General features: G+C 33.5%; 1 protein-coding gene across 1 annotated transcript in view; it reads right to left on the reverse strand.

Moving 5' to 3' along the window:
- Positions 1-9975, reverse strand: part of LOC135222609 (tachykinin-like peptides receptor 86C) — a 182790-nt gene that overhangs the window by 65309 nt on the left and 107506 nt on the right. The window lies entirely within an intron of this gene.

The following is a 9975-nucleotide window of genomic DNA, read 5'->3' on the forward strand; positions in this document are numbered from 1 at the left end:
ATATATATATATATATATATATATATATCTGAAGTATGATGCGTTGAAACTCGTCGAAAGGTCGCTCTGCTAGGCGAAGAATTCTCATGGTAAAATCGAACTTGGGCATCACTTGCTCGTTCATGCACTTCCGTAGAAAGTTGGAGTCGGAGTTTCAGTTTTGTGAGCGATGATAAGAGCATTACAGAAGGATGTCACGAATAGAACAAGGCTCGGAAAATTCAAAGAAAAGGCGTAGAAGTTGCGTGTGGTTTTCCATTATGCTTAAAAAATCACAGTAGATGCACGTGACTTTCATAAATAAGCGAATACCACGGGAAATGATAGACAGGAATCCAAGCGCTTTCGTCTTTATTCAGCCATCGTCAAGGAGCTACTGAAGTACAATCGGAGAGGAAGGCCTCAGGTACAAACAAGATCAGGAATAGCAGATGGTTAATTATCAAAAGGGTAAAAATTAAAAGGGATAATCCAGGATTATGGATATCACACGGTCACAACTTAAACAGATTCCGACCTAACCGAAATTACAAAGTATCTTACAGTCCAAAACATGTAAAAAACTGAATATATTAATTTTGTTGCTTATATTTATCTACAACTTTTTTCATTATGAAAGCATCAAGTTTAAATAAACCAAGACTTAAATTTAGAACATTTCTATTATTTGACTTGATAAAACAAGATTCAATGATATTCCTTTTAACTGTGTCATTACATGGGACTAAGGCTCTTGCTTGACTCCAGTTAATAGGATGGTCTAAATCTCTCATATGTACAAATAATGCATTCGATATTTGCCCAGTTCTCACAGAATATTGATGTTGCTTAAGACGCTGTGAAAGAGATTTGCCAGTCTGTTCGTAATAGATTTATACACTTTTTGCAAGGAATTTCATATATGCAGCCTGGAAGATCTTTAGGAGAATTTTGATTACTAAACTCTTGACATTAATATTACTGAAAACAACATTTATGTTAAAAGCTTTTAAAATTCTAGGAATATCTAAAACCTTTCATCATAAGGTAATTTTAGAATGTTATGCTTACTAAATTCAAGTTTGTCATTAGTTGAATAAAATGTTTTTCTAGCTCTTTTCCATGCCACATCTACAAAAGTCCTTGGGTATTTAAGTTTCAATGCAATATCATAAATAGTTTTAATTTCAGCGTCAATAAACTGCGGGCTACAGACACGTAAAGCCCTTAGGAACATCCCAGAAAAAAAACAGAGAATTTAACATTTTGATGGTGATTGGAGTAGTAATGAACAAAAGAGGCAATATTAGTTGATTTTCGAAGACTGAAAAGGTGAAATTTCTATCATTTCTATGGACAGTTACATCAAGAAAATTCAAATTACAATTTCTTTCTTCCTCTACAGTAAATTTTTATAGAAGGGAGGACTAAATTATTGAGATTATTAAGGAATTCCTGGAGGTTTTCGTGAACTGGCCAAATACAGAATATATCATCCACGTATCTAAACCAAATAACTTTTTGGGGCAAAATTCTTGGTAAGAGTTTTGTCTCAAAAAATTCCCATGTAAATATTGCTAAGGACAGGAGATAAGGGATTACCCATGGCCATGCCAACTTTTGTACAAAAAATTCCCCATTGAAACAAAAAATTACTATCTTTGATACATAACTTATGAGACTAATGAGATTTTCTACACTTAAGGGAATGTCATGACGCTCTAATTCCTCTTCCAAATATTCAAGTAAGTCATCTACAGGCACTTTTGTAAATAAAGAGACAAACATCAAAACTAACCATATTAAAATCATAATTCTAATTTAAACTATTCAATTTGTTTATAAATCAACATTGTTTTTAAAACATTCGTGTTAGAAAATATTTCCTACCAAAGGATGTAAGAATTTTTACAAGCCATTTAGATAAATTATACGAAACTGAGCCCACTGAACTAATGATTGGTTCTGATAGGGTTATTGATTTTATGTGTCTTGACTAAACCATACATGTAAGGTAGGGAGGGCGCATTGCGGTGTAAACTGTTTAATTAAATGGTCCAAGCCCTTCAAAATGGATTTAATTTGTTTATTAAAATGGGAGTTAACTGTCTGTATAGGGTCAGACCTCAGTTCGTATAAGTATCAGTGTCATTTAGCAATGTCATTATTTTACTTATATAGTCACTTTTATTCATAATTACCACTGCATTAGATTTATCTGCTTTGTCACCTTCACTGTTTCGTCTCTTTTAATTTTCTTAAAAGCCTGGAGAAATCTCACGGGTACATTAGGGGGAGAAGGTTTTACTCATAGCACCATACACAATACCTTTACAAATATTGATATCATCAGGGTATAGGTTTTGATTCAATTTTTCTAAATAACAAAGGATTTTGAGATGTCGACACAGTCCAGGTTACCATTAAATACACCAAAGCTTAACCCATATCCCAAAGCCGCTGTCGTAGCACTAGCCACTGGTTTGTCAGATAAATTAATCATGAAGTCCACGTTGGCATGCTTAGTCCAGTCGCTTTCAGCAATAAGATTTTTCAGCTTGACTTGGAGCTTCCTTTCAAGACGGTTGCAGCACTTTCTCAATTTTCCATAGCAATAATCCAGCATCCGATTCTTCCAATCGACAGGAACCGTCTGATTAAAGCTATACCGTCTGCTTCTAAGTGTACGGAACGCATCATCTACTTCCCACTTTTGTGATGTCGATGTGTTTCTGAAGTATGATGCGTTGAAACTCGTCGAAAGGTCGCTCTGCTAGGCGAAGAATTCTCACTGGTAAAATCGACTTGTATATATATATATATATATATAATATATATATATATATATATATATATATATATATATATATATATATCATACATATATATATATCTAATAAAAGGAGCCCATAAAACACCATATAGAGAAAAAGTACTATATTTCAGAGACTGCTGTCTCCCTCTTCAGGTAGATGAATGAGAAAAGTTTACAGAAAAGGTGGTATTTATACCAAGAGGTCCATCCACAAACAAGCCATTTTTATGTCACCCCCGCTGATAATCTTCCTTTAATCTTCTTAAGGGTTGGTTGAATGAAGACGTTGCATTTCTAAGGCTGTAAACTGACACGTATGATTTTGTTTGACGAAAAGGAACGTCACTACATAAACTTATAAAAAAAAATATATACAATTCTTAAAAATACTTTAAAATAAACCTACCCTGTACATGATGCATTGGATTATTGCGAAACGCCGTCAGCCGCATAAATGCAGTTAATTGTTCGTGAGCCTCTCTCTTTCTCTCTCTCATAAATATATATATATATATATATCATATATATATATATATATATATATATATATATATATATATATATATATATATATACATAAGGGGCGGAGCTGGAGCTCAGAGAAGATATATCACTAAGGAAGTAGAGGGTAGGAAAGGCATCCTCATCCTTTAACAATTTATTTAAATGCCGACGTTTCGCGACGAATTCCAAGTCGCATTTTCAAGGCTAAAAATATATAAAATTAGCGAACATTAATACTCAATTTGATTTAATTTATATTAAAAATGTAATGGCAACAGTTTTCAACAAAGTAAAAAGTTAAAATTACACACTACCTTCAAAGGCAAACAAATTACAAGTACAGGACTTCACTAAAATCTTAAAAACACCTACCTATACGAAAGACAGAGTAAGACTAACAAAAATAAATAAAAACAGAGTGGGGCAAACCAGCTGCCCAAACATTGCTATGAACAATTTTACAGAGGACGTTTAACGAAAGTACAGTCTTTTTGATAATTATAGATTCATAAGATAGTCAGGTCGTTGTTGTTCCGCAGTTGGCCCAAGATAGAAAAAATCCTTGCCGTCAATATAGATTTTTACATGTTTTTGAATGATTACATATATTAGATTATTCCGGATTAGATAACCTACTACCTGTTCTATGGCTTATGCCCCTGTGGGAATCTATTCGAACCTTCAACAGCCTCTTCGTGCATCACACGTATGTCCCGTGATTACATCTCGAGCAAGTGTATTTATATACGATGCTGCACGAAAGCAGAGGACTGAGTCGGTCTTTGACTCTAAACAGAGATCAAATAGTTAAGGGATTTTTGGGGATAATTTTCAAGTCCACAGCGAAACTTCTTTTGAATAATGGATGTGCATGCTCTCCTGAAGCTATCATCGCACACAAAGGGAAAACTTGAATACATCTTCAGTCTCGGCACAGTAGATATAGGTGTTGAATGCACCATTTTTTCCATTAGCAGTTTGTTTAGAGATCTGAAAAAAAAGTCGTAAAAGAAAACAGTTATTACTAAAATATCTCACCAGAAAGGATATTTCGTCGTGAAAGCTCATCCAGTTTGATGAGTAAGTATAAGCTCTACAGAGGAGGGTTAAAATAGAGTTCCGTTTAAAATTAAAGAAACACGAACTGTAAAAATTCTTTTCCAAACCAGTAAATGTGTTTTTTCTATACACACCTGTGTAAAAGCTTGAGTCACCTCTGGAAACAATAAGATCAAGGAAGGGAAGCTTGTTATTTACCTCTTTCTCCATAGTAAACCTTATGTTTGATGTTGTCGGTTGACAAACTCAGAAAGGACTTTGCATGGCATTCATAACGAAACAGGGCGAACGTATCTCCGATAAAATAGGGGAAGGAACATAATGGGACATTCATCCATTATGCGCTCTTCCAGGGAGCACATAAAGATGTAGCAAAAATTGGACCCAATGGTGATCCCATGGCCATCCCTTCAGTCTGCATTTATAAAATGCCATTGAAGACAAAGGTCGTGTCCAGCACGGCCAGTTCGAAAAGTTGTTTAAAAAACGCTTGACTAAAATGATTAAAGATTATATCTTGATCAGGAAAAAAGTTTGTTTAATATTATATCAATAGTTTCTCCTACCGGGACGTTTGTAAACAAGGATTCGACGTCTAAGCTTACCATATATAAATCTGAGTCCTGCCTGAGAATGTCCTCTTTGAACTTGGTGAAATTGGTTATCAAAAGATTGTTTTTTGTTAAGGGCTCTAACAAGGGAACAAGAAATTTGGCTAATTTATAGTGAGGCGTATTCCGCGAGGAGAGGATTGGGCGTAAGGGAACTCCATCTTTGTGGATCTTGGGGAAAGCATATAAAATACCATAAGATGATCCAGTAGAAAATAATTATAGATTCTAAGATAGGTTGTTGTTGTTCCGCATAAGATGATCCAGTAGGAAAGAAGTCTTGGTAAGTGTTATCATTAATTACGTTATTTGTTTGAGTGTTCTTGAAAATCTGTTAATTTTATCCTCTGCTCTGAAAATGTTGTAATAGTCAGGTACCCATATTCTTTCGAATTTTGTCTGATCATTTAAAGTATCGCCCATTTTAATTAATTATTCATTTTTGTCCAGAATGACAAGACCCTTAAGAACACTCAAACAAAATAACGTAATTAATGATAACACTTACCAAGACTTCTTTCCTACTGGATCATCGTATGCGGAACAACAACGACCTACCTTAGAAGCTATAATTATCAAAAAGACTGTACCATCGTTAAACACCCAAACGTCCTCTGTAAAATTGTTCATAGCATAGTTTGGCAGCTGGTTTTGCCTCACTCTTTTTTATTCATTTTTGTTAGTCTTACTCTGTCTTTCGTATAGGTAGGTGTTTTTAAGATTTTAGTGAAGTCCTGTACTTGTAATTTGTTTGCCTTTGAAGGTAGTGTGTAATTTTAACTTTTTAATTTGTTGAAAACTGTTGCCATTACATTTTTAACATAAATCAAATCAAATTGAGTATTAATGTTCGCTAATTTTATATATTTTTAGCCTTGAAAATGCGACTTGGAATTCGTCGCGAAACGTCGGCATTTAAATAAACTGTTAAAGGATGAGGATGCCTTTCTCTACTACTTCCTTCGTTATATATATATATATATATATATATATATATATATTATACTATATATATATATATATATACATATATATAGATTATATAGAGATATTATATATATATCATAGATATATACAATATATACATATATATATATATATATATAATATATATATATATATATATATATATATACTATATATATGTATGATATATATATATATATATATATATATATATATATATATATATATATATAGATATATATATATATAATATATACATATATATATATATATATATATATAGTATATATATATATATATATATATATATATATATATATATATATATATATATATATATATATATATATATATATACATATATATATATATATATATATATATATATATATATATATATATATATACGTATATATATCTATATCTATATATATATATATATAATATATATATATATATATATATATTGTTATGATAACATTTTTAAGGAGGACCATCAGGTTCTTTAAAGAAAAGATAATAATAGATTGAGGCTAGGAGGCCCGATAAAGGCTAATACCAACTCTGGAGAGAGCAAGCAAACAAAACAGTATCTTAACCTAATATTACCTGAAGTTAAATTCATATTTCTACAATCACTCACAGTAGTCCAAATAAATCATTATTTCATAAATCATAGCAAAAAACATTATTTAAACAGATAGATCGTGTAAATAGAAAAAGTACTTCACCAGAACCGAATCAACTTTAATCTTACTCAATACAACCAGTAGCAAAAATAATCAAAATTACTTAATATCAAACAAAATGTAGTGGCAAAACAACTTAAACCATTACGTCAAATGAAATAAAGCAGTCCTAAATTTAAATAACACTTGAAATAATAATAGTTAAACAGGAGCTGTATTTGAAATGGTACGTAACACACCTTGGAGCCATAGAAGACTCATATGAAAAACTTAACTCAGAAATAAGTGGCAATAACCATAGTTGTTAAACTGAACTATTAAACATTAACAATGACATATTGAAAATAAACTGAGATTTAAGATTTTAGACCAAGTAATGACAACCAGTGGACTTGTGTCATCCCTGAAGTACTACACTGCCATGGAGGCAATTTTCAATCAACACTGCCTAAATCTTGCGATCAAAATGATCACACACATATCAATATAGCTCTCCGCTATCATTGAGACATTGCATTCTTTCCAGTTTGCCCTGAACATGATTAGGTTGACGATGATTGTATTCTTGTTATTCTCTCAGCCATAGCAGTTGGTTTGGCTTAAGCCATATGCCATTCTAATCATGTTGTGCCATCCCCTATATGGTGGGGTAGGAATGCAAGCATTTGGGAGTCGAATTCTCACTTGTGCCATTGGTGGAAAATAAATTAGTCAACTTTTGTGTGGAAGGTAAGAAAAATTCCATAGGCGAATATGGTAATTTTAACTTTTGAGGACTCTGATGTACCATCTTATGTGAATTTTGGAAATGAAGTGGTTGAAGTTAGAACTATTTTATCAAAACCTCGTCAGGGCTATAACTGTTTTCAATTTGGTTATCCATCCAAATTCTTCAAAAACAATAACATTCATAATAATTGCTCAGCTCCTGAACATGGTCCTTGTTCAAAACTACCAAAATGTATTAATTGTGAATTAGTTCATACTTCATCCAATAAAATTGCAGCCAATATAAACATAGGAGAGGCAACTGTATGTAAAGCTAGTGCTGAAACATATAAGGATTAGTTACGCAAAAATCAATTGGTCAGACAAAGACATATGCTATGGCTCTGAATTCTGTAGCCCCTATAAAAACACAAGCCAACAATTTAGTATCATTACTTGTTGTAAATGTAAGAACTCCTGAGACTAAGACCCTGTCATCTGATGTAGGTGCTCAGCCTGCTAAGGTTGAAGCACCCTTTTTAAAGGAAGATGTGCCTACTTATACAGTAGAATCATCTCCAGTTGATAAGACCCTCCCTCGGTTTCTCCCTTCTCTGCAACATGAAACCGTTCCTAAAGAACTGGAACAAGTACAAACTAAAGGTCCAAAGAGAGCACTCCTTCCTCTCCTCCACCTGCTCAAAGTTTGGAGATTCCAAACCCCATAAAAAATGTAGCAAGTGTGAGGTCAACAGTGAGGGTGCTTCTGCTTCAGAGACAACCAAGGAATCAAGTTTCTTGGATAATAAGAAAATGGTAGTTGAAATCCACTCTACTCCAAGTCAAAAGCTAATAAAAACCATAATGGAGCTCATCATAAACCACACATCTCAAGGCAGTCTAAAGAAACCTTTATAAAGTCCCATAAGGAGAAAAAATATAGTATAGATTACAGTGGAATTTCTCTTGTCAGATCCTAGCACTAAATATTCAGTCTGGACATTTGCAATGGAACTGTAACTAAGGACTAGTTCAGAAATTCTGAAAGTATTGCTTCATGAGCATAATCCAGGGGTTGTAAGTCTGCAAGACGCTAAATTAGTGGATGTACTATACTGTCTGGGTCTAATCTATGAGATCTATAAGATGAGACCCACTGACAGGGACCATGGCCATGGAGGTGTTGCAATAATTATTAATAAAACATTGCAACATTTTATTATTCCCTTGAAACAAACAGCTTGAAGCAATTGCTATCTGGGCTACTTTGACTATTAAATCACCAACAATCTCTATACCTTCCCCAAGATGTAGGTTCACTTTTGGGGACATTCAAGGTTTAATTAATCAACCTCCTTTTTCTACTACTTGGTGATTTTAATTCTCACAATCCACTTTAGGGTGGTCATTTTTTAGACAAAGGGTAGGATGATTGATGGCATTGCTAATAATAATGATCTTGCACTTTTTAATCATGGTATTATGCCAAGTAGTGTCATAGGCTTTTTTGAGATCAAAGAGGACTCCAATAGTCTGACTACCTTTTGAGAATCCTTGCTGATTTTGGGGTGATAATCTTAGTGGTGGGTCTAGATTGGAATGAATTCTCCTAAAGCCAAATTGGACAGATGGTAACCAAACGTTTTTATCTAGAAGCCATAATAGCCTAGAATCCAAATTTTTTTAACACAATTTGCTCACACAACTTGTAAGAGATATTGGCCGATAGCCTGCAGGAAGATTTGGATCTTTTAGTGGTTTCTTAATGGGAACAACAACTGCAGTCTTTCAAGAAGGGGAAGAATATCACTTATTATATAAAAAACCCCCAGGATTCCCTTTTAACTTTTTTGAAATATTTTCTCTGTTTTGCCATTGCTCATTGGTCAATTTATTTTGCTGTTGCAGATTGACTGGATTTATAACGCTTGTAACATTTGTTGGTAATTATCCTCCAATTACCACAGGTTTTACTCCACCATGGAACAGCAGGTCTGTGTGGTTTCCCTTTGGCCCTAGGTATCGAGTCCAAAAGGGAACTACACGGACCAGTTGTTCCATGGTGGGATAAAACATGTGGTAATATGAGGAATATTACTAGGAGATGGCACAGGCATTATATATATCCAGTTAATCTGCAACAGCAAAATCTATTTACCAAAACAGAGAACATTTTTCAAAAAAGTAAAAAAGAAACCTACTTTTTTTCATATAAATGGCATAAATTCTAAGACCCATTCAGGATAATAACTGGTATTCTTCTGCCTCTGGAAGATTGTAGTTGTTGCTCCCCTTAAGAAGCCACTGAAAGATCCGCATCTTCCTGCAAGCTGTCAGCCAATATCTCTTACAAGTTGTGTGTGCAAATTGTTTGAGAAAATGGTGAATTGTATGCTAATATGGCATATAGAGAAAAATAGTTTGTTATCATCTCTCCAATTTGGGTTTAGGTGAAACCGTTCCACTCTTGACCTACTACTAAGACTATCATCCCAAATTCTGCAAGGTTTCTCAAAATACAGTCAGACTATTGGAGTCTTCTTCAATCTCGAAAACGCCTATGACACTACTTGGCGTTTATGTATTGTTAAGTGGCTTCATGACAGGCATACAAGGTAATATATTAAATTTCATCATCTCATTT

This window comes from Macrobrachium nipponense, chromosome 8 (assembly GCF_015104395.2).
Source record: "Macrobrachium nipponense isolate FS-2020 chromosome 8, ASM1510439v2, whole genome shotgun sequence".
Taxonomy (NCBI): Eukaryota; Metazoa; Arthropoda; class Malacostraca; order Decapoda; family Palaemonidae; genus Macrobrachium; species Macrobrachium nipponense.